Source organism: Suricata suricatta, chromosome 6 (assembly GCF_006229205.1).
Source record: "Suricata suricatta isolate VVHF042 chromosome 6, meerkat_22Aug2017_6uvM2_HiC, whole genome shotgun sequence".
NCBI classification, from domain to species: domain Eukaryota; kingdom Metazoa; phylum Chordata; class Mammalia; order Carnivora; family Herpestidae; genus Suricata; species Suricata suricatta.
In genome coordinates, this window is record NC_043705.1 from 116,940,764 (window position 1) to 116,963,036 (window position 22,273).

The 22,273-nt window shown below is 37.8% G+C and overlaps 1 long non-coding RNA gene across 3 annotated transcripts; it reads right to left on the reverse strand.

Moving 5' to 3' along the window:
• Positions 1-1,019: 1,019 nt before the first annotated feature.
• On the reverse strand, positions 1,020-20,133 carry LOC115293197. 3 transcript variants are annotated; one of them, XR_003909414.1, is made up of 3 exons: positions 20,096-20,133; positions 15,015-15,117; positions 1,020-1,619 (listed from the first exon to the last, which is right to left on the reverse strand). It is a non-coding gene; the product is annotated as an uncharacterized LOC115293197 (long non-coding RNA). The 3 variants fall into 3 exon arrangements; XR_003909416.1 differs by lacking the exon at positions 20,096-20,133 and adding an exon at positions 19,120-19,216; XR_003909415.1 differs by lacking the exon at positions 20,096-20,133 and adding an exon at positions 18,530-18,668.
• Between the last annotated feature and the right edge of the window lie 2,140 nt (positions 20,134-22,273).

Below are 22,273 nucleotides of genomic sequence, written 5' to 3' on the forward strand. Positions count from 1 at the left end.
GTGTGATTCTGAAGAAATTTCTTAATCATTTGGGGTCACTTTTCTTATTTACATGAAAAAGGTAGCCTATATCAATGATTTTTAATACCTCATTTTTAATCCTAAGAACCCTTTTCTTGGGCATCAAATAAAATATGAGATGGACCTTAGTGTGTCCCACAGACAAAATTAGTTGACTCTGGTTGAAGCAGGAATGGAGCCCAGAGCACTGCCTTAACTTTCCTGTTTCACCTATTGTGGCTCTTGAGACATTGATCCAGATTAAGTAGATGATTGTTAAATTACTATTATTAGTTGCTAGAGGGCTTTTTAAACTGTTTACCAAATACCTAATGCTGAGGGATTCTGAACTTTTTTACATCTGTTGGACTTAAATCGTAGCTGGATGCCTGGGTTTGAATTCCTAATCTATTTCTTTATTATTCGAGCAGTCTTTTGAAAATCATTTAATCTTTATGCCTCCTCTGTTTCTGTATCTTTAAAATAAGGATAAAAATAGTACCTGCCTTAGGGGTGCCTGCAGCGTTTGACTTCAGCTCAGGTCACGATATGGCTGTTCGTGAGTTTGATCTCTGTGTTGGACTGTGTGCTTACAGCTCAGAGCCTGGAACCTGCTTCAGATTCTGTGTCTCCCTCCATCTCTGCCCCTCCCCTGCTTGAGCTCCCGGTCTCTCTCAAGAATAAATAAACATTAAAAAAAATAATAGTACTCACCATACAGGTTTATTGTGAAGACTAAAATAGTTCATGTATGCAAAGCATTTAGAATAGTGACTGGCACTATATAAATAGTAGCTATTACTCTTATCATCTTGATGATCTAGGAGGACTTTGTAGGGAGTGGTTAACAGTGACCAGCTGGCTTCTTGAGAATATAGACCTGGAAGACCTTCCAGATGTCATGTGTTCCAGTGTCTCCTAAATGGGTTTTTATAGAGGCTTTCTGGGGTCATTTGTTAAAATGCAGATCCTGGGACCTCACTGCTAGACTTACTCAGCCAGTATCTCCAAGGAAGCAATATGGGAATCTGAATTTATAACAAGTGTTTTACAAGATATTTATGAATAGGCAAGTTGGAAAATACTGTGGTATTCAATTGTTTCACAGACGAGAAAGCTGAGTGCCTGGAAGGAGAGATGACTTACTCAAGGCCAGAGTTAGTGGTAGAAATGGTACTAGAACCCAGTTCCTGGTCCCTGGTTCAGTGTTATTGTCACTCATCTCTTGTTGATGGTTCTGCCATTTCTATCCAGGTGTCTGAGGCTGGCTGTGTAGGAGGAGCGGTTTTCAGGACAACTTTACCAAAGCAGCACTTGACTGCGAGCACAATTTACCTGCCAAAAGGGGGTGTGAATTTTCTTCTTTAGGTGGATTTGAGTGTTCATGTTTATTCTTGACTTTGTGCTTCCAGGATAATGATCCCTGGGAATCCATGTGTCTTGAACGATCTCAACGTCTGGTAATAGTTCTCACTGTCCAGATTGCACAGGAATGAGCAGTGCATTTCAGAGTGCAAGTCAGTGCCAAGAGGGTCCAGGAGTGGGCAGATAGATGACATGAAAATGCCGAAGTGCTGAGCACACTTAACCGGTTTGCATCATGTGAACCACTTTGGAGCCTGAGGACAGAAACCAAAAATATGCTTGTTCAGAGACAGCCAGTTATTACTAGTGCCGTTATTGTTATTATCATCATTATCACTGCCACCCTTCTTTTCTTCTAAACTTACAGGTAGGTGATTGGGTGGTGTCTCTGGGAGCAGTCCTGCAGGAAGTCAAAGCTACCAGGAATGACAGCGAGTAAGTGTGGGAGCATGCTCAGTCTCCAGCTCAAACCACCCTCTCAGCTCCCCTGCCCACCAGCTTTGTTATCACAGTGAAGTCAATTTTCCACACCCAGCGCTTGTTCTAACAATAAAGAACATAGAGAAATGCATAAAGTAAACTGATCCTGCTGAGGAATTCATACCCTCTGCAGGATAAGGGAGGAGAACAAAGGCTGGGGGAACCAGGACAGGGGGGAGGGGCTGTTGGAGAGTCCCATGGACTCTGTTTGTGGAGAGTAGGTGGAGGCCTTGAATTTGAAGAGATTTAGAGATTGGAAGATAAGATGTAATTGGAGTCCAGGGCCTTGGGGGGAAGTGCCAATTTAAACTCTGTGGGTGGGATTGGACCTCACTTTCAGGTAAAAGAGGAAATTCAATTGAGTGCCTTACAAAAAAGAAAACTATTTATGTGTCCACTTTTTTTTTTTAATAGTTTATTGTCAAATTGGTTTCCATACAACACCCAGTGCTCTTTCCCATAAGCGCCCTCCTCCATCACCACCACCTCTTTTCTCCCCTTCCCCTTCAACCCTCAGTTCATATTCAGCATTCAGTAGTCTCTCAAGTTTTGCATCCCTCTCTCCCCAACTTTCTTTCCCTCTTCCCCTCCCCCTGGTCCTCCATTAGGTTTCTCCTGTTTTCCTGTTAGACCTATGAGTGCAAACATATGGTTTCTGTCCTCCTCTGCCTGACTTATTTCGCTTAGCATGACACCCTCAAGGTCCATCCACTTTCCTACAAATGGCCATATTTCATTCTTTCTCACTGCCATGTAGTACTCCATTGTGTGCAGAGCCCGAGAGACAAAGGGAAGAGACAGAGAGACTGAACACGCTCATAATATGTGCCTACTCTTCCCCAGCCTTGTGCTGCTGCTGCAGATAACAAATCTCACTCTTGTCTGTACAACAGAAAATGCTGGAGCCTGATGGAAATGTGTGTGTGTGTGTGTGTGTGTGTGTGTGTGTGTGTGTGTGTGTTTGAAGGCAAGTTCTTGTCTCTAATCTGAATTTTATAGATAGAGCCTGAGTCTGAGCTAAGGAGTGTAGGGCAGATTCCCAAGATGTAAAATAGGGGAGATTTCATTTGTCCTCCCAGCCAGTCCCTTGTTCTCTAGCCAAAAGCTCATTTTAAGCTTCTTTAACAATTTACTTTATTTCTTCAATTGAGTAAATATTTGGCATGACCTAAGTTAGAAGAGGAGTGAAATACTAGGACTTACAATTACATGGTTTTTCCTAAGCAGTCCTGGACTAAGCAACATTTTCCCACATTTACAGTGCAGTTAACACTAATATTCATGTTGATGACCATAAGGCACTAAAAGATTCTGGAATATTTTCTTAGTCCTTAAGCAATTCTGAATGATATTCTTTCAGGTTTTACTGTGGATTAATAAATACTTAGAAATAAGTTGAAAATCAGAGATTCCATGGTGTTCACCTTATTTTTCAGAAAAAGAAATGGAAAAGTAGGATAATTGACTTGTCTAAAGTCACTCTGATTGGTGAGTAGCAGAACTGAGATTACAATTTAGGTCTTTTAATTCATTTCTATTCTATTCTATTCTTTTAAAATTCAGCCAGTTCATAGTATGGTATTTCCTCTCTGGCAGGATAAATTTGTGTTCTAGAGTATGCTCAGCACTAAGCTGTTTAATATGCTTGTGTGTGTGAGAGACAGAGACAGCAAAAAAATGATAAGATATGGTACTAGCTGTCCAAGTGCTTATAAGCTAGTTGGGGATATGAGTCCTTTACAGGTCTACCTGCAGTAATGACTGGTAAAATTCCATGGTGTTTCCCAAACTTTTATGTGCATGAGTTTCACTGGGAATGTTGTTAAAATGCAGATTCTAATTCAGTAGGACAGGGATGAGGGCTGAAAGTCTGTATTTCTAACAAACTCTCAGGTGAAGCATTGCTGTCAGAAGAGGCATACTTTGAATAATGAGGCAAGGCAGCAGATAATTAAGGGGCAAATTATGTGGTGTAATTATAAGATATGAAGGAGTTGAGAGTAATGAAGGGTAATCAGGGAAAGTTTCATGGAACACATGGAATTTGAGCTCATCTTGAGTAATGGTCTGACTGAGTTGGTGAAGGAGTTAGGTAAAGGGATAAAGAGTGAAGTGTGAAGGTACCAGGCAGGAATGTCCAAACCGTGCTTGGAAAATGGGAGCAAACTTGCCCATTGGGATCAGATGGTAGTAAGATGGTATGGGGGCACCTGGGTGGCTCAGTTGGTTAAGCGTCAGAATTCAGCTCAGGTCATGATCTCCTGGTTTGTGAGTCCAAGCAGCACATCGGACTCTGTGCTGACAGCTCAGAGCCTGGAGTCTGCTTTGGATTCTTTATCTCCCTCTCTCTCTGTTCCTCTCCCATGTTCACACACGCATACACACACACTCTCTCCTTCTCAAAAATAAATAAATATTTAAAAAAACGCTATGGCAGGCAGCCTCTGAGATGCCCCCATCTGACTCCTCCTGGAATTTCTGTTTTTGTGCATGGCCTGGGGCCAGTGACTCCCTTCTGAAGAACAGAAGTTAGCAAAATCAAGGGGATGCCATTTCCAAGATTAGGTGACAAAGAGACTATGACTTTCATCCTCCTCCCTCTGATGCACCATCACTTTCTCTAAAGGAGTGATCAGCTGCCCTGTAGAGAGGTCTGTGTAGCAAGGAGCTGGTGGGGTGTTTCCAGTCAACAGCCAATGAGGATCCAAGGCTCTACAAGAGCCCTGTGAGTGAGGGAAGTAATCCTTCCTGAGTCAGACCTTGAGATGCCTGCAGCCTCGGCAGACACTGAGAGGCTGAGCTGGAGGGAGGACCCAGCTAAGCCATTCCCAGATTCCTGACCCACAGAAACAAGGCAGTAATTAATGTTTGTTGTTTTAAGTTGCTACATTTGGCGGTAGTCTGTTACAGAGCCATAGGTAACTAATACAGTTGGAAATAATTTTGAAAGAGAATGAGATCATGTGACATGTGATTTTGGAGCAGGGAGGGGCTTGAAAGACTGGCACAGTTCGGACATGATCTGAAAGATGTGGTTAAGTTCTAAGTTCTCTCTCTCTCTCTCTCTCTCTCTCACACACACACACACACACACACACACACAGCTTTATGGAGATACAATTCATATATCAAATAATGCACATACTTAAAGTATACTACTTATATATTTTTTATATTCAGAGTTTTGAAACTCCTGTAATCCATTTTTGGATATTTTCATCATCCTTCATACAAACCCAATACCTATCAGCCATCATACCCCATTTCTTCCCAAACCAAAGTAACCACTAACGTATTTTCTGTCTCTATGGATTTTCCTATTCTGGACATTTTAGAGGAATAGAATAATATGTAACCTTCTTTCATATGTGGCTTCTTGCACTTAGCATAATATTTCTAAGGTTTATCTGTGTTGTAGCTTGTATCTGTATAATGTGACTTTTTACGGCCAAGCAATATAACATTGTATGGATCTATCCCATTTTGCTTATTTCTTGATCAGTTCATGGATATTTGGGTTATTTCTACCATTTGGCTGTTAGAATTAATGTTGTTATGAACTTTCTTCCGTAAGATTTTGTGTGGCCTGTGTTTTCATCTCTCTAGGGTATATGATGATGAGTAGAAATCCTGGGTCATATCATAACTCTGTGTACAACTGTCAAACTGTTTTCCAAAGCAACTGCACCATTTTACATTTTTACTAGTAATGTATGTGGGTTCCAATTTTTCCTCTGGTTGTTTGTGTTTTTAATTATACATCTTCCTAGAGGGTGTGAGGTGGTATGTCTGATTTCAATTTCTCTGACTAATGATATCACTTTTCATGTGCGTGTTTTCCATTTGTGTATCTTCCTTGGAAAAATATCTATGTAAATCCTTTGTCCATTTTTAAATTGGGTTATTTGTCTTTTTATTATTAATAGGTAGTTTTTTATATACTTTAGATACAAGTCTTTTGTCAGATCTATGAGTTGCAAAAATATGCTCTCATTCTGTGGATAGTCTTTTGAAGATGTCCTTCAGAGCACAAGTTGGTTTTAATTTTGATGAAGTCGGATTTGCCTATTTTTACTTCAGTCACTTATGCTTTTGGTATTGTATCTAAGAAAACTTTGCTTTGTCCATGGTCACTAAGATCTAATCCTATGTTTTCTTCTAGGCTCTTTGTATTTTTAGCTGTCCAATTTAGGTCTACTATCCATTTGGAGTTAGTTTTTGTGTCTCTCTGCCCCTTCCCCACTCACACCCTGTGTGTCTCTTTCTCTCAAAAATAAATAATAAAAATATGAAAAAATATGAAAACAATCTTTAGTAGAATTCACTAGTGAGACCAGTAGTGTCTGGGTTTTTCTTTGTGGGAAGTTTTAGAATTATTAATGCTATTTCTTTACTTTCAATAGCTCTATTCAGAATTTCTGAGGGTTTTATTTGTTTGGTTTGTTTTTTGAGTTGGTTTCCCTAGTTTGTCTTTTTTTTTCTTTTATAGTTTGTTGTCAAGTTGGTTTCCATATAACACCCAGCGCTCATCCCAACAAGTGCCCTCCTTCATGCCCATCTCTCCTTTTTCCCTCTCCCCCACCCCCATCAACCCTGTTTGTTCTCAGTATTTAAGAGTCTCTTAAGGTTTGTCTCCCTCCCTCTTTTTAACTATTTTTCCCCCTTCCCCTCTCCCATGGTCCTCTGTTAAGGTTCTCTTGCTTCACATATGAGTGAAAACATACGGTATCTGTCCTCTGCCTGACTCATTTCACTTAGCATAACATCGTCCAGTTCCATCCATGTTGCTACAAATGGTCAGATTTCATTCTTTCTCATTGCCACGTAGTATTCTATTGTATATATAAACCACATCTTCTTGATCCATTCATCAGTTGATGGACATTTATGCTCTTTCCATGATTTGGCTATTGTTGAAGTGCTGCTATGAACATTGGGGTACATGTGCCCCTACGCATCAGTACTCCTGTATCCCTTGGGTAAATTCCTAGCATTGCTATTGCTGGGTCATAGGGGAGGTTTTTTTTTTTTAATGTTTATTTATTTTTGAGAGAGAGAGAGAGAGACAGAGACAGGGTGCAAGCAGGGGATGGGCAGAGAAAGCAGGAGACATAGAATCAGAAGCAGGCTCCAGACTCTGAGCTGTTAGCACAGAGCCAGAAGCAGGACTTGAACCCACAGACTGTGAGATCATGACCTGAGCTGAAGTTGGCTGCTTAACTGACTGAGCCACTCAGGCACCCCAATGTAGTTTGTATCTAAGAATTTGTCCATTTAACCTATCTAATTTGTTGGCATGGGTTCATGGTTTTCTCTTGTCATCCCTTTGAATTTTGTGAGGTTAGTATTGATGTCTCTTCTCTCAGTTCTGATTTTTGTAGTTTGAATCTTCTCTTATGTTTTCTTGGTTAATATAGCTAAAAGTTTGTCAATATTGTTTATCTTTTCAAAGGACCAATTTTGGTTTCATTAATTTTTAATTTTTTTATTCCCTATTAATTTCCAGTCTAATGCTTATAATTTCATTTCCTTCCTGTTACATGCTTTGGCTTAACTTAATTTCTTTTTTCAGCATCTTAATGTGAAGGTTAAGTTACTGCTTTGACATCTTTTTTTGTTAAATATAGGCATTTTCAGCTATAAATTTCCCTCTAAGCATTGCTTTATTTGCATATCGTAAGTTTAATGTATTGTGTTTTTACTTTCATTCATCTCAAGGATTTTTACATTTCTCTCATTCTTTCTTCTTTGTCCCACTGGCTATTCAGGAAGGTGTTATTTAATTTGTATATATTTACAAATCTTCTAAATATTTTTCTGTTATTGATTTCTAATTTCATTCCATTATGGTTAGCAGACATAGTTGGTACAATTTCATTCTTTTTAAATTTATTGAGGCTTGTTTTCTCATCTAGCACAGATGCTGGGTCTTTGAGAAATTTTCATGTGTATTTGGGAAGAATATGTATTCTGCAGGTGTTGGTTAGAGCATTTTATACATGCATGTTAAGTCTACTTTTGTAGTGTTGTTTAATTCTTTTGTTTTCTTTTTGATTTTCTCTCTAGTTTTTCCATCTTTTTAGAAAGAAACAGCAATTATTGTTGTTGAATCATTTATTCTCTCCTTCAATTCTGTCATTTTTTGCTTTATGTATTTTGGGGTCTTGGTTGTTAAATGCATTATGTTGGTAATTGTTATATGTTTCTGGTGAATTGGCCCTTTATTATTTTGAAATGTCTGTCTCTATGTCTAGTAACTTTTGTGTTGCTGTTTTAAAGTCTGTTTTGGCTGATACCAGTGTATCTACTGGAGCTTTCTTGTGGTGGTTGTTTGCATCACGTATTTTTTCCCCATCCTTTTACTTTCAATCTTGTGTATCTTTGAATATGCAGAACAAATAGGTGGATCTTGTCTTTTTTATCCAGTCTGATAATCTCTGACTTTCATTGAGTTGTTTAATTCATTTATGTTGAATACTATTATTGGTATAGTTGGATTTATATTTGCTATTTTACTCTTTGTTTCTTATATATCTCGTGTCCTTTATGGTTTTCCTTTGCTGCTTTCTTTTACATTAAATGAATAGTTTCTAGTGTAACATTTTAATTCCTTTAATGAAATTTTTTTCAGTATTTTTTAAGTTATTTTCTGATAAAATAGAGAAAGAAGTTCCTTATGTGTGAGAAAATAGGAAAATTTTACTTAAATATTCACTTAAATATTAAACATAAATATTTTTAAGCTTATTTATTTTGAGAGAGATAGAGAGAGTAAGCAAGTAGTGGATGGGTAAAGAGAAGAGAGAAAGAATTCCAAGCAAGATCCATGCTGTTAACACAGAGCCCAATGTGGGGCTCGATCTCACAAACCATGAAATCATGACCTAAGTTGAAATCAAGAGTTGGATGCTTAACTGACTTAGCCACCCAGGCACCCCAGATTACCATTAAAGTACAGGGTTATGTGTATATATGGAGGGGGACAGACAGACAGAGACAGAGAGGAGGCAGATGTATTTTTCATATTTTTGATTCTCATAGAAATATTGAGGGAAGAGCTGTTGAAAGACCATAAAGGTACTTCAAGCAATAATGTCTAATTTTATATCATAGCAAGTAGAAAGTCATCTAGTAAGCTGATATCTATCCAGGAGGGTAGCTTACAGATACCAGGTAAGTAATAATCAGGTTGGTAATTAAGAAGAATGAAACTTTATGTGTGCCTTGAACTTTCAAACTTTCCTCTTCACCTTGAGTAAGACTGATTTTGTCACAAGGTCACACTCATTTGAATACAGAAGTGTTTCCATGATTGGATGTGATCTTGATCTACCAATAGCTGCTTGATTTAAACAGGGTGTTTTCCCCATATGGAGACCATCCAGTCATGATTACTTCCCACGTTTTTCCGCAGGGAAAGATTCTGTATTTATGTTAATTGTTTCAAAGTGGTCACAAGGTAATTGGCTGCTGTTTATAGTTATTTGCCCTTCACTTTAAGTTTTTCAGAAACAGATCTTGGCACAGTCTCACAAATAAAAGCCCTGTTTACCAGATTTCTGCAGCCACCAAACTTTGGATCTGTGAATTCTACAGACTATAGAGGGTGGTTAAGAAGGTTTATATTTGAAAGGAAGATTATTGCTTAAAGTACCTCATAGTTGATGGTGTTTCATTCATACGAACTTTAAAATTTGGCTTCTATAGCTATTTCCTCTTCTATATACTCTATTCTACCTTCCCTACCCAACCCAGCCCCTTAACTATTTCAAATTCATCTTTTATCTCTGATGAAATTCTCTACTAAGTGTAAGAGTATTATACTTTTACAAGAGCAAGTAACTTAAAGAAAATTAAGCTGTTTGGGTTTTGAAAGCCCAAACTTCAATCACGGCAGTGAAAGCCTTTGGAAATATTACTCACTGCTGCTTAAAACATCCCTGGGAAGTGAGTCAATGTTTTATTTTTCTCTGTTGGATGTTATTAGGTAGGGACAACCAAAAGCAGTCAAAGCAAGGTTAAGTCATTTATATAAGACCCTAGTGAAGAACCCAGAGTTAAAATCCAGGTCATTCTTTCCTGAGACTTCCTCTTTCTCAAGATCATTTTCCTCTCTAAAACAGCATTCTATTCACTAATATAATATCAGCATTAACCTGATATTTGCTTCCAGGACTCACTTGACTAAAACAAGAGAGGAAAAGGTTTACATTAATTGTAAGGTGAATTTATAATTGATCACATGAATGGGAGGTGAGGTGGCAGAGGTAATTATTCCCTCTGGGGTAAGGTCAGAACCCCACATTATGCTCTTGGCTTTTTATTCCTGAGGATTGCTCACATCATTTCATATCTCTTATGTATGATTATCCATATGTGAAATGGAGCTCATCATAAGTACATGGCTGTGAGGGGACATTGTTAGGAATGCTTTATTATCACATCAACTATCACATCAACTAGAGTTGAAGGATAAAGATGGGAAGGAAGCCACAATATACTCATCAACCTGACCATGGACCTGCCCTGCCCAGTCTTTGCTGTGTACTCACAAATGACCACACAAATTCTGTTTTATATTCTTATCTTCTAAAACAGTTCCTTGATTCTAAGATGCTATACATATAAATATGCACCATCGATTTAATAATATCATCAGGGAAAAGTTTTTATATCAAGTGCATGTGCCTATGGAAAGAGGTATCCCAATCTCAGGAACTTTAATATAGGAAGAATCTATCTTAGAATCAAGGAAATGAAGTACTTGTTCAGCACTTATCTACCATTTACTCTTTTATTTAAAGAAAAATGTTTTTGAAAGATCGAGTGTGAGCAGGAGAGGGGCACAGAGAGAGACACATACAGAATCCAAAGCAGGCTCCAGGCTCAGAGTTGCTAGCACAGAGCCCACTGTAGGGCTTGAACTCACGAACCATGAGATCATGACCTGAGCTGAAGTCGGACACTCAACTAATTGAGCCACCCAGGTGCCCCACCATTTACTGCTTTGAATTGAATCTGCTTCCTCAAGCCCAATAAAAAAAGAATATAGAGAGTTCTGTTTCCCTAGTCGCTATTAAATAGCAGGTCCATTGGTTGTTTGTGCTGGTGGCCTCCAACTCACGATGTGGTATTTTCTAGGTATCCATAGTATGATTATGTATTTCCCTGTGTTAGTAAATACACTTCAACCTAGAATATTCTAGGTTCTGTAAAGGTAAAAGACAAAGGCAAAAGCCCTAAGTGCTTGGCTAAACGTTACAGTTAATGAAATACCTATTTACTAGATAAATAGTAAGAAGAGCTCATCTGTTTTATAATGTTTCTATTAGATGTCCTTTCAATGAGAGATAAATTATTCCTTCCAGTTCTACATATTTAAAGAACTATATTAATACCCAGAGACGATGCAAAAATCTATGTCATAGGTTAATACCATGTATAAGCCTGTGGTGTCTCTGACCTCTAACTGTCCTTTGGTAGTTTTTTAAATGACAGCTGGTTTTATTATGTTCTGATGGTGTCACATTGCTCAACCTCAGTTGCTTGCTTCTGGTTGAGATGTTTGGTTTTGTTGCAGCAGCTGAGAACAAAACCTAAGCTGTGTTTTTGGTTAGAACAGTAGGATGTGGGGAAAGCTACACTGTACAGCTAACATTGAGCACATTGGGTTAAGCAATTATATTGGTCCTACAGTGTGGTGTTATTTAAAAATGCTGTTTTGTTATGTGGTCTTCTAAGGTCCTCTGCAATGTTCTTATGTGATGTTAGGGTATACAATGAGCTTTTTTTCAGTTAGACACTATATTCCCCTCCAAAGGTTCTGGCACATGGTTTTAGTGGGATGTTTTAGACACCAACACAGTCATAGATTTTATATATTATTAAAAAAACTCAGTAATTTTAATACCTCTTTCTGTATAACTTTATTCTTTTTTTTTAACATTTTTAATGTTTTATTTTAATTTTGAAAGAGAGAGAGAGACAATGTGAGCAGGGGAGGGTCAGGGAGAGGGAGACACAGAATCTAAAGACATGCTCCAGGCTCTGAGCTGTCAGCACAGAGCCCGATGCAGGGCTCGAACCCACAAACTGTGAGATCATGACCTGAGCTGAAGTCGGATGCTTAACCAACTGAGCCACCCAGGTGCCCCTGTCTCACTTTATTCTTGATTGAAAACTAATGGTCCATTTTATTTTTTTATTTTTAATAAAAAAGTCCAATAATTAACATACCATGTTATATGAGTTTCAGGTGTGCAATATAGAGATTCAGCAAGTCTGTACATTATCAGTGCTCATCATGATAAGTGTATTCTTCATCCACCTTTACCCATTTCACCTATCCCCCTACCTCCCCTCTGGTAACCACCAGTTCTTCATATTTGAGAGGCTGTTTTGTTTGTTTGTCTCTTCTTTTTCCTTTGTTTTGTTTCTTAAATTGCACATATGAGTAAAATCATATGGTATTTGTCTTTCTCTGAGTAACAGTCCACTTTAAAATAGAACTTCCATAAAGAGATTTTCTTGGTATTAAACAAAGGAGTGCTTTATGACACCTTACACACTGAGAATTAGAGCCCTTTTCAAGTCTTATTTATTAGGTTTTATCTTCTAGTTCTGGGAGTTGCTCCCATTGTAGTCCTCTGTTACCTACTGACCCTGCAGCTTGATGCTCTTACTTGCTAGAATGGAGCCTATTTCTTCTGCTCAGTTTCTTCTTCATCCTCGCTGGTGCACCAGCTCCATGCTTGGATCTACTAATTTCATTTCCTTGTCTGGGTTATGTTTAAAGATTTCTAAATCATTTTTATTTTTTAAAGGCCTGCTCTGCTCTGACCTCTTCCCTGAGACTTTTCTTCAATTTCATTTGCTTGTGAGATGTCCCTCTGCTCTGAATTCTCTAGCATTTGCTGTTTTCATTTCACGTCTAACAGTTAATCATTTACTGGTTTGTGTTATTTTTCAATTGTTTCCTGTGTTTGCTCTGCATTTTCCATGATCTTTCAAATGACTACAGAGCATAAAAAATATTGCATACTGCTTTTGTAAACTTGATGGCACTTAACACAGCATTCAACACATAGTGATATCCCAGTAATGGTTAGCTAAATTGAATTGAGCTTTTTCTTCAGATTGTGGTTTTGCAGTAATGTTCTCGTTGAAATTTCCAACCACTAGTATGGAACACCATCAGCCTAAAAAGTGTTCGAATATCAATAAGCTAGCATCATTATAGTGCTGTGTCTCATTGAATAATGGTAAGTGCTTGAGTATGCATGGAATTAGAATGGGCATAAATTACTTAAAAGATAGATTATCTGCCCTCTAGAAAATTACATTTACATCAACATTGCACCGAGTGAGCATAGTCACCTTTTAGAAGGGCCAAGATTTATGAAAGAATTTTATGTTTTCCTTTGTAACTGTTGTGAAAAGCCATAAGTAATTTTACTCTGCAAGTATAGTAAGCATATTCATGCAGTCATTGGTGACAAACAGTTTATGCATATATTTTAGAAAATGTATGCTGAAAAACCCTTAGTTGAAACCACTGGTTTATGAAAGTAAACATAAAATGAAAATATAGAGATGAAAGAAGGCTTTGGAACAAAAATTAAGTCTGGTTTATAAAATATTCAGAAATTTATCATTACTAGATCATATTTATTGATTGGAAACCTGTGTTTTTCTTTCTTCTGTTGCAAGAATGACACATATTAGTGTTAAATTTATAACATTTCTTTATTCCAATATCAATTGCTTGGCTGTGACTAATATTCCTTAGTGAATTTACTATGTTGTAACTCAAATATTCAATCTGTGTTTAGATGTTTGAGGACACAAGAGAACTTGATGAGAATATGGTTGACTGATCTTTTTCATATCAATCATTCAGAAAACAAAAGTCTAATGGAAAACTTGATCATCTTCTAGCTCTACCCTTGCTTCTGGGCACAATCATGCAAAGATTGGTTTGGGCAGAAAGAATTATTGCCTGCTTCAATTTCTCATGAGATTTAAAGCTTTCCAATTTGCCTTCTCTAGACTTAGGGAAAGGAGACTGTTTATCTCAGAACTGTAATGTATTTTTTAAGAGTGAAAGTTAAAGTTTCAAGTGATGAAGAGAAATCACTTACAGTGGTTTCTTAGATAAAAGCTGTCAGTATTAATTTCTCACTGTGCTTTGGGGCATTTTTATTTTTCCTAATTAGATTCCTGGTGGTCCCAACTATCTGTCTCCATCACTGAAGGTAGACAAACTCCTTACCAGTAACTGTATCTATTTCCCTTCACTCTAGCTTTGTCCCCTTACTCTTAGAAATGGGTTTAAGCTTCTGTTTTGTTTCTGCTCCATCTCTCAGTACTTTTATTCCCAATCTGTTTTCTTAGTGTGTTCATCTATCTGTAGCCTCTGGAGAACTAATCAAGGATTAATCAACCTTACCCACTAGGTCAAGCTTAATCACTTATCTCTCCGTTTGTATTCTGTACAAGGGGTATGAGATAATCTTGATGTAGGAAGGATTTGAGGCTTAACATGCCTTAACCATTTTTTGATTCAAGACCCCTTTGAGAATGTAACAAATACTAGATCTTCTCTTCACATTACAAAGCATACATGATAATTTTGATAATTTTTTGTGTGCTGGACAATCTCTACATACTTCCTGTCCATAGACCTCAGTTAAGAAGCCCTACATAGTCTTAGGCTATGAAGGGCTTTATTTTGCTTTCCTGTATATTTGATTCTAAGATGGCCATATGGGCCTTAGATGGGTGGTTGGTTAAGGTAAGCAAATAGAAACTAATTCCATATAAATATCTTTGTGCCTGTGGTGGAATAAGAGCAATTTATAAGGAAGCCAGTGGATTAGTCACTCAAAACAGTGTTGTTTATGTATCTGTGTTTTCAGTGTGGATTATATCAGTGATAACAAAGACTCCGGAGACCACATACTCATTCCACAGCAGCGTGCTGTAGCTGGAACATCAGTTCCAGACATATGAAAACTTAAATCTCACTGGAATTAATGTGATAAATGAGAAGAAAAAGGATATGATGTTCAGTTTATATTAACTATCTTGATAAAATGATTGGCTCATGGCCAAAAATAACACTAGGTCTTAAAATATAAGTATTTATTCATATTATAAAATGAACTCACCATCTAATTTCGATTGTGAAAATTCTCATCCAGAGGGCGGTCTTTGGAAAGTAGGCTCAGAAGTTTCTTCAAAGTAAAGAGGTTTCTTTCTGAAAAACATGACCTTGAAGAAAGAACACCGGGTTTGGGAGTTATGAGCTACCATGGAGTTTGATTGCCATTACTGACTTGTCGAGGTTTGCTCAGGACTTCCCCAGTTTTAGCACTGGGAACCCCCTTCCTTTCCCCCAGTCCCTTTACCCTGTCTGTCCCAGCATCAGGCAAATTGGGATGATTGGTCAGCAATTAGTTGTATAATCTTCAATCAGGCCCTGAATGTCCCTGGAGTTCAGTTTTCTGATGGGTAGAATGAAGAGGATGGATTTGGTGGCTACGGATCTTTACAGGTCCCCAAATGATTTTATCTTCAGGTATTTTTCTTCCTTTCCCATTCTTCCGTAGGTATCCATGAGTCTTGGGGATTAATTCCTCATTTATTTTTGTATCTACTTTTAGTTTGTACCACATCAGTTTAGCACAAGGCTTAATTTCCTTCAGTGAGCCAAACACAACCTGCATAGATTTTGGGCGGTGGAGGTGTAGAATTAAATTCACATGCTTATGGAAAAGGTGGTGAGAGTATGTAGGCAGTTTTGGTTATACCAGTAGATTATCGAGATTTTAATGAACAGTAGATTTTACTACCTTTTCTTTTTTTTTTTTTTCCTTTCCTTTTCTTTTCTTTCTTAAGCTTTCCTGGCAATTTATATATTGTTTTGAAAAATGTCTATTCATATCCCTTGTCCACTTAAAAAATTAATTGAAGTATAGTTGATGTATAATATTGGTTTCAGATAAATAACATAGTGAGTTTATAGTTATATACATTATAAAATTCTTGCCATGAGAAATATAGTTACCATCTCTCACCACACAAAGTCATTACAATATTATTTATTATATTCCCTATGGTGTACTTTTTAATCCCCATTACTTATTTATTTTATGACTGGAAGTTTGTATATCTTAATCCCCTTCACTATTTTGCCTATTCCCTCATGCCCCCCATCTCCTTTTTAAATTGGACTTTTATTACTAAGTTGTAAGAGTTCTTTATCTATTTTAGATACAAGTCTCATCAGGTAAATGAGTTAAAAAAATTTCTCCCATTCTATGGGTTATATTTTCAGATTCTTGATAGTGTCCTTGCCTTGTTCCTGCTATTAGCGAAAAGTATCCAATCTTCTATCGTTAAGTATGATGTTAGTTGTAGGTTTTTCATAAAGGCTCTTTATCAGGTTGAAGAAGTTCTAGTCTCAGTTAGTTGGGTGTTTTTTATCATTGAAGGTATTGGATTTTGTCAGATGCTTTTTTTGCATTTATTGAAAAGATCATGTAGCTTTATTTTTTATTCTGTCGATATGGCATATTATATTAATTGATTTTCAGTTGTTAATCCAACATTGGAATTCTGGGATAAACCTCACTTGGCGTGTGTTGCTGGATTCAGTTTGCTGTTTTGCTGAGGACTTTTGCATCCACATCACATGGTCACAGTGATCTGTAGTTTCTTTTCTTGTGATATCTTTATATGGTTTTGGCATCAGGGTTATACTATCCTTATAAAACAAGTTGGGAAGTGTTCTTGAATCCTTTTCTGTTTCCTGAAGCATTTAAGAAGAGTCAGTATTAATTTTTCGTTAAGTGTTTGGCAGAATTTATTGGTGGAGCCATTTGGGCATGGGTTTTAGCTGGATAGTATTTTGGTTATTAATTCAATCTCTTTACCTGTTATAGATCTATTCAGCTTGTATATTTCTTCTTGAGTCATTTTTGTAATATGTATTTTTCTAGGAATTTGCTCTGTTTTGTAATTACAAGCCACATACAGAAAAGGATACTTAATTTTTTAATTGAGGACAAGTCAGAGTAGTTAGTGGCTGTCCTTTAATTTGTAAAATCAGTTTGCACCTAAGTGTTGGGCATACTCATACTCCTGAGCAATGTACTGTCTTTGAAGACTCTTCTAATTCCTCTTTCTCTTAGCAAAGAGTTGTATGGAGTTCAGGGCTGGGGGTTAACATATAGGATGAATCTATCTTCTTATTTTGAGTGTGAGACAGCTGGTTAGGCAACCTAGTATTTTAGGTCACGGAATTCATAGGATTGATGATCTCTTTACATCTTCACAATACAGATGTTAACATAAACTATTTAGATGTCCTTACAGTAGATGAAGGGTGACTATACAAATAAAACAAGAGCATCCAGCCTTCTAGATTCAGATGAACATTGCCTTTTCTTAGCAGTGACCTTAACAGGATGCCTGGGTGGCTTGGCTCAGTCTGTTAAGTGTCTGACTCTTGATTGAGGCTCAGCTCATGATCTCATAGTTTGTGGGCTAGGCCTCCATGTCAAAATCTTTGCTGACAGCACAGAGCCTGCTTGGGATTCTTTCCCTCCCACCTTCTGTCCCTCCCCAATTCATGCTTTCTTTCTCTCTCTTATAATAAATAAACATTTAAAAAAACCCTGACCTTAACATTCAGCATAATGCTACAATTGCTAAATTTTAAAACTTCTGTTTTGATACTATCTGTTAAAAAATTTTGGGGGAAATCAGTAATATGTGTGAAGATAGCATCTTGAAGATTATGTCAGAAATCACTCACACTAACTGGTTTATTGGTTCTGAGTCTGAGGAATTTTGGATATTTTAAAAATAAAATACATGCCAGTTCCTGTATCAGATGAGAGACTGTAGCTATTCTTTGTCATAGTTTATACTGAAGTAATGTCCTGAACCTGAATGGCTGAAGGTTTATTCCAATGTTCTAAGAAGCAGCTGGAAGCAGGATCATATGCAGAACTGAATCATTCAATGAAAATTTAAAAATAGTATTCTTTCCAGCCACATTTATCATACATATATAGTGTTCCAGCTACCATGGGGATTGTAGTCTAGCAAAGGAACCTAACCACCATTCACGGCACTGTTCCCAGTGCAGTTGTACCCAGGTTTAAAACACCAGTCTGCTTACTTTCAGAAAGCAATATGCTAAAAAACTAGAGGCTGCATAGACTTTGAGTTCATGCCAAATTAAATGTTTAGCTTTTGTGGCCACAAATCTTATGATATAACAAGGCTTCCTTGAAGCTTTTCCATAGTTTCTATTACTGGGAATACTGTGTATTTCAAAACAGTATACATGTTAAGGATAAAAGTCAGCAGCACCACAGAGAAGGGGAATTCATAGCATGATGGCAAATAAATACAAGCACATTTTAATCATATGATGTTTTGGGCTTTTTAGACTACAGATATTATTTGAGGTTCTAGTGCTTTGTGTTATTTCTTAGGGGCCCCAAGGATTAAGGCAGATTTTCTCCAAGGACCAGAGCTGGGTAAATTTATCTTTGGAGCTAATGCTAATGACTAAAGAATATCTTTCATCTTGATTGGATAGTGGTTATTACATTTGGTGTCAACTATAGATTTAAAGATTATGAAGTTGAAATATGAAAATAAAACTTACGTTTATATTTTATGTCCAATATTTTGTGCTTTCATGATCATAATGGCTCCGTAAATAGACAGGGTTGGGCATGAATTACATGGAAAGAGGGGAGGTGGTGGCGGGAACAAGCACTTTGTTACTGTGCTCGCATGGACTCCCCTGCCCAGCCCTGCCTCCCAGTCTTCTTGTTATGTGATCTTTATGTTTCCAGGATCTCCCTGGTAACTGTAATGTAGCTGGATGTGAATTGAGGGGGCAGCGGGATTTTTTTTTTTTTTTGCCCTGAACTTTGCCAAGATGTAGCTGGGTGCCAGAGAAAGAGAAAACTTGCTCTCTAGAAGGAGGTGGTATGGTTAGAAACACATGGGAGGGTATTAACGACACTTAGTTTCCTTCCTGCGAGTTGCCCCACCCGTGTTCCACAAACTTTTCTTTTCCTAAAGCATCTCTGTCCTTCTTTTTACAATTTTATGTTATTGATTTTGCAATTGTAAAAATCTATTTACATATAGATTTTGCAAATGAAGATCAGCTATATGATCTAAATCATATGACCCCCTTAAAGACAGAACTGTGGGCAAAATCCAGGTGTTCTCTACCCAACATACCTTTCTAGTAGCTCATGGTAGCCTGATGCATGCCTCTTTTCTGGCATCCCATGCCCTATTTTATAGAGCTAGTGGGGCCAGCATTAAAAAAAAGAGTTTGAAATCATTCTCTTCCTTTTCTAAACGCACGCATACAAACACTTCTATTAGCTAAGGAGATGGTTTCTTCTTTGAGACACATATTGTTCTGCCTCCTCATTTTTTGAAAGCCTTCCCCCAAATTCCCCTTTTCTTGCTGCCATGGACTTGTTAACCTTCAGCTGGATTCCAGCTTCTTATCTGTAATGCAGATTAGACAGTGGTTTGTAAGTGGGAAAATGAATTCTTGTGGTATGGAGTTCAGACTTGTAGATTTCAGTTTTTTTTTTTTTTTTTTTTTTTTGCTTATGGCCTATTTTAGTTACATTTGCTGCTCTTTCTCTACAGAAAAAGGTAGTGCCAAGAAAAATTTCAAATACCACCCTGTTGGGGCACCTGGGTGGCTCAGTGGTTAAGCTGCCAACTTTGGCCCAGGTCAGATCTCACGCTCATGGGTTCGAGCCCTGCATCTGGCTCTGTGCTGACGGCGAGCTCAGAGCCTGGAGCCTGTTTCTGGTTCTGTGTCTCCTTTTCTTTCTGCCCCTCCCCCTCTCATGCTCTGTCTCTCTGTATCAAAAATAAATAAAACATTAAAACAAAACAAAACAAAACAAATACCACCCTGTTGCACATTGAATAGCTTACTGTGGCCACTGTAGCCCTCCAACTGTCTGTTGTCAACTTGACACTTCCAAGAATGTGGTCTCTCTTGGATAGTAGAGACAGGAGTGTGCTCCCTAGGTTTGATCCACTCATCACCTAATTTCTGTGGATGTCTGGGTTCATTGTAATTCACTTCAAAATATTCATCATTGGAAATCTCTAAACTTGGAATCATACCTTACTCTAAGGATCCAAGGAAATATCATTTTAAGACATAATATTGTTGAGAACGAACCTGGTGTTGACATAGATCAGCCTCTAGGGGAATAAAAGTTAACAATTTTTTCAGTTTTCCTTGTGAGATCACCAACTAGGTCACCAACATGAAGTCACAGATGCTGGTTCTGTGACTAGTTTCCATTGAGAATGCTTTCAGACAGGCAGGAATGTTAGGAACTAAAAGTAACTTACAAGGAAGAAGAAAATTCCTAGTGATAATTCCCCTAGACACACTCAGGCTCTCAGGTAAACAGAAAATGAAGTTTTCAAAGGGAGTTTCAGAGGGATTTAATCAAAGTAGAGTACCAGAATGGGATGTAGAGGAGGAGTTCTGGAGGAAGATGAGATTCTTTTTAAAGGGTCATAAGGGGATAAAGGAATCAGAATAGTGCTCCGACAGGAATAAGGTAGTTATGTGATACTTAGTGAATAATTTTTACAAGTTGACTCTAGATTGAAATGATACTATTTTGAACATGTTATGTGAAATCTAATATATATTTAAAGTTAATTTCACTTTTGTAAAACTTTCTTTTCTAGAGAATTTAAAATTATATGTGTGGTTCACATTTGTGACTTGTGTTATATTTCTCTTGGCCAATGCGGCATTCAGTGCTGTGGGTTTGTGCCTTGTGGGGCAGGTCATTCCACTCTAGGCTTCAGCACACACATCTGTGAAAGGCCGGAAATAAAGGGGACCAGCTAGAAAGGATTCTTGTACACTTTGATGTTTGCCTAATTTCTAAATTTGAATCCTTTCTCTGGTAGATGTTTAAGCACTGAATCAACCATTTGATATGAACAGCTATTTTATGTTTCTGAATGTCTCAAATAGTTGCTGCCACTTTAGGTCCCACAGCTTGAGTTAATTTGCAAATAGTCTCTAAATAGAGCTCATTCCTTGTGACATGTAAATAAAGAAGTGTACCCCAATGTCTTGGGAACCCCAGCGGTGGAGAGTGTAGGGCAAGGGTCACAGAATGAGTCAGGGCTTGCACTAGATTAGCACCTCTGTGACTCACAGTCGTGTTCTAACCACCAGATGATTCTCTTCTTGAGAAATATTGAGGGTGATGGCCCTTTTCCTACCAGGGTATCAGGGATTGCTGAATCAGTGTTTGTCAGGCTGACAACTTAAGTGATAAAAACTGGGTGTGAGCAGCCAAGTTGGTGGGTGGTAGCCCATGGTGTTATGCTATTTACGTATGAACTACTGTAGAGGATACCTCACTGGTTTGGTCCAAGAAAAGAGTGGAAGGAGAAACCACTGGTGCTGTCTCTAGTGACACATGGGGGAAATCCCACTAGAGAAGTGAAAATGTTACTTGCTACTTTTGACAATGTTTTCCAAATGGAAACATTGTATTTAAGGCAATACTAAGAATAAACCCACTAAAGCTGTTTTGCCAGCTTGAAAGTACACAATTGGGTGGGCACCAGAGAATGTGCATAGATTCAGTTGTATGCCAGAAAGTATTTGTGCAGTGTACTGTCACCTGACCGAGAGAGCCACACCTGTACTGGAAGCAAATTTAAGTTTCTGAAGATCATATTTGACAGGACTAAGCTTTATTTCTGTAATACATTGTTCTCAACTTTCTTGTGGCAAGGATGGCCATGTCTCATACTCATGTGGCAACATCCAGGTCTTCAGCTACTTTTTGAGTTTCTCAAGGGAAACTCTCCCTTCTGTTTCTAATACTAAACAGTGTCTACTATGTAGACAGGCATTAATAAAGGCTTGGTGTATTGAATAAGCCTTATTTATTTAGGTATAGGACACAGAATGAGGAAAAAATAACTCATGATGCACAGAAGTTTCTATTGAGAGACCAGTAGGGAATTTAACTTGGTAATTCAAAATTTCACAGCACCTGCCTATTCTTGAGCTTAGGTAAGTAGGAATTTTTTTGTATCTCTCTCTCTCTCTCTCTCTCTCTCTCTCTCTCTCTCTCTCTGTCTCTGTCTCTCTCTCTCTCATACACACACACACACACACACACACACACACACACACACCACACTCCACCACACCATACAAATCTTAGGGAAGGTACTAGGGATGCAATAGGCACCCAGGTGGATTCTAGCTATACTCTCCAAAAATGTAATATTTTGACCTCTTGCTTGCCAATTCATGGTCACAGCATGGCTGCTGCACTTCCAGATTCATATATATGTTCTGGGAATATAA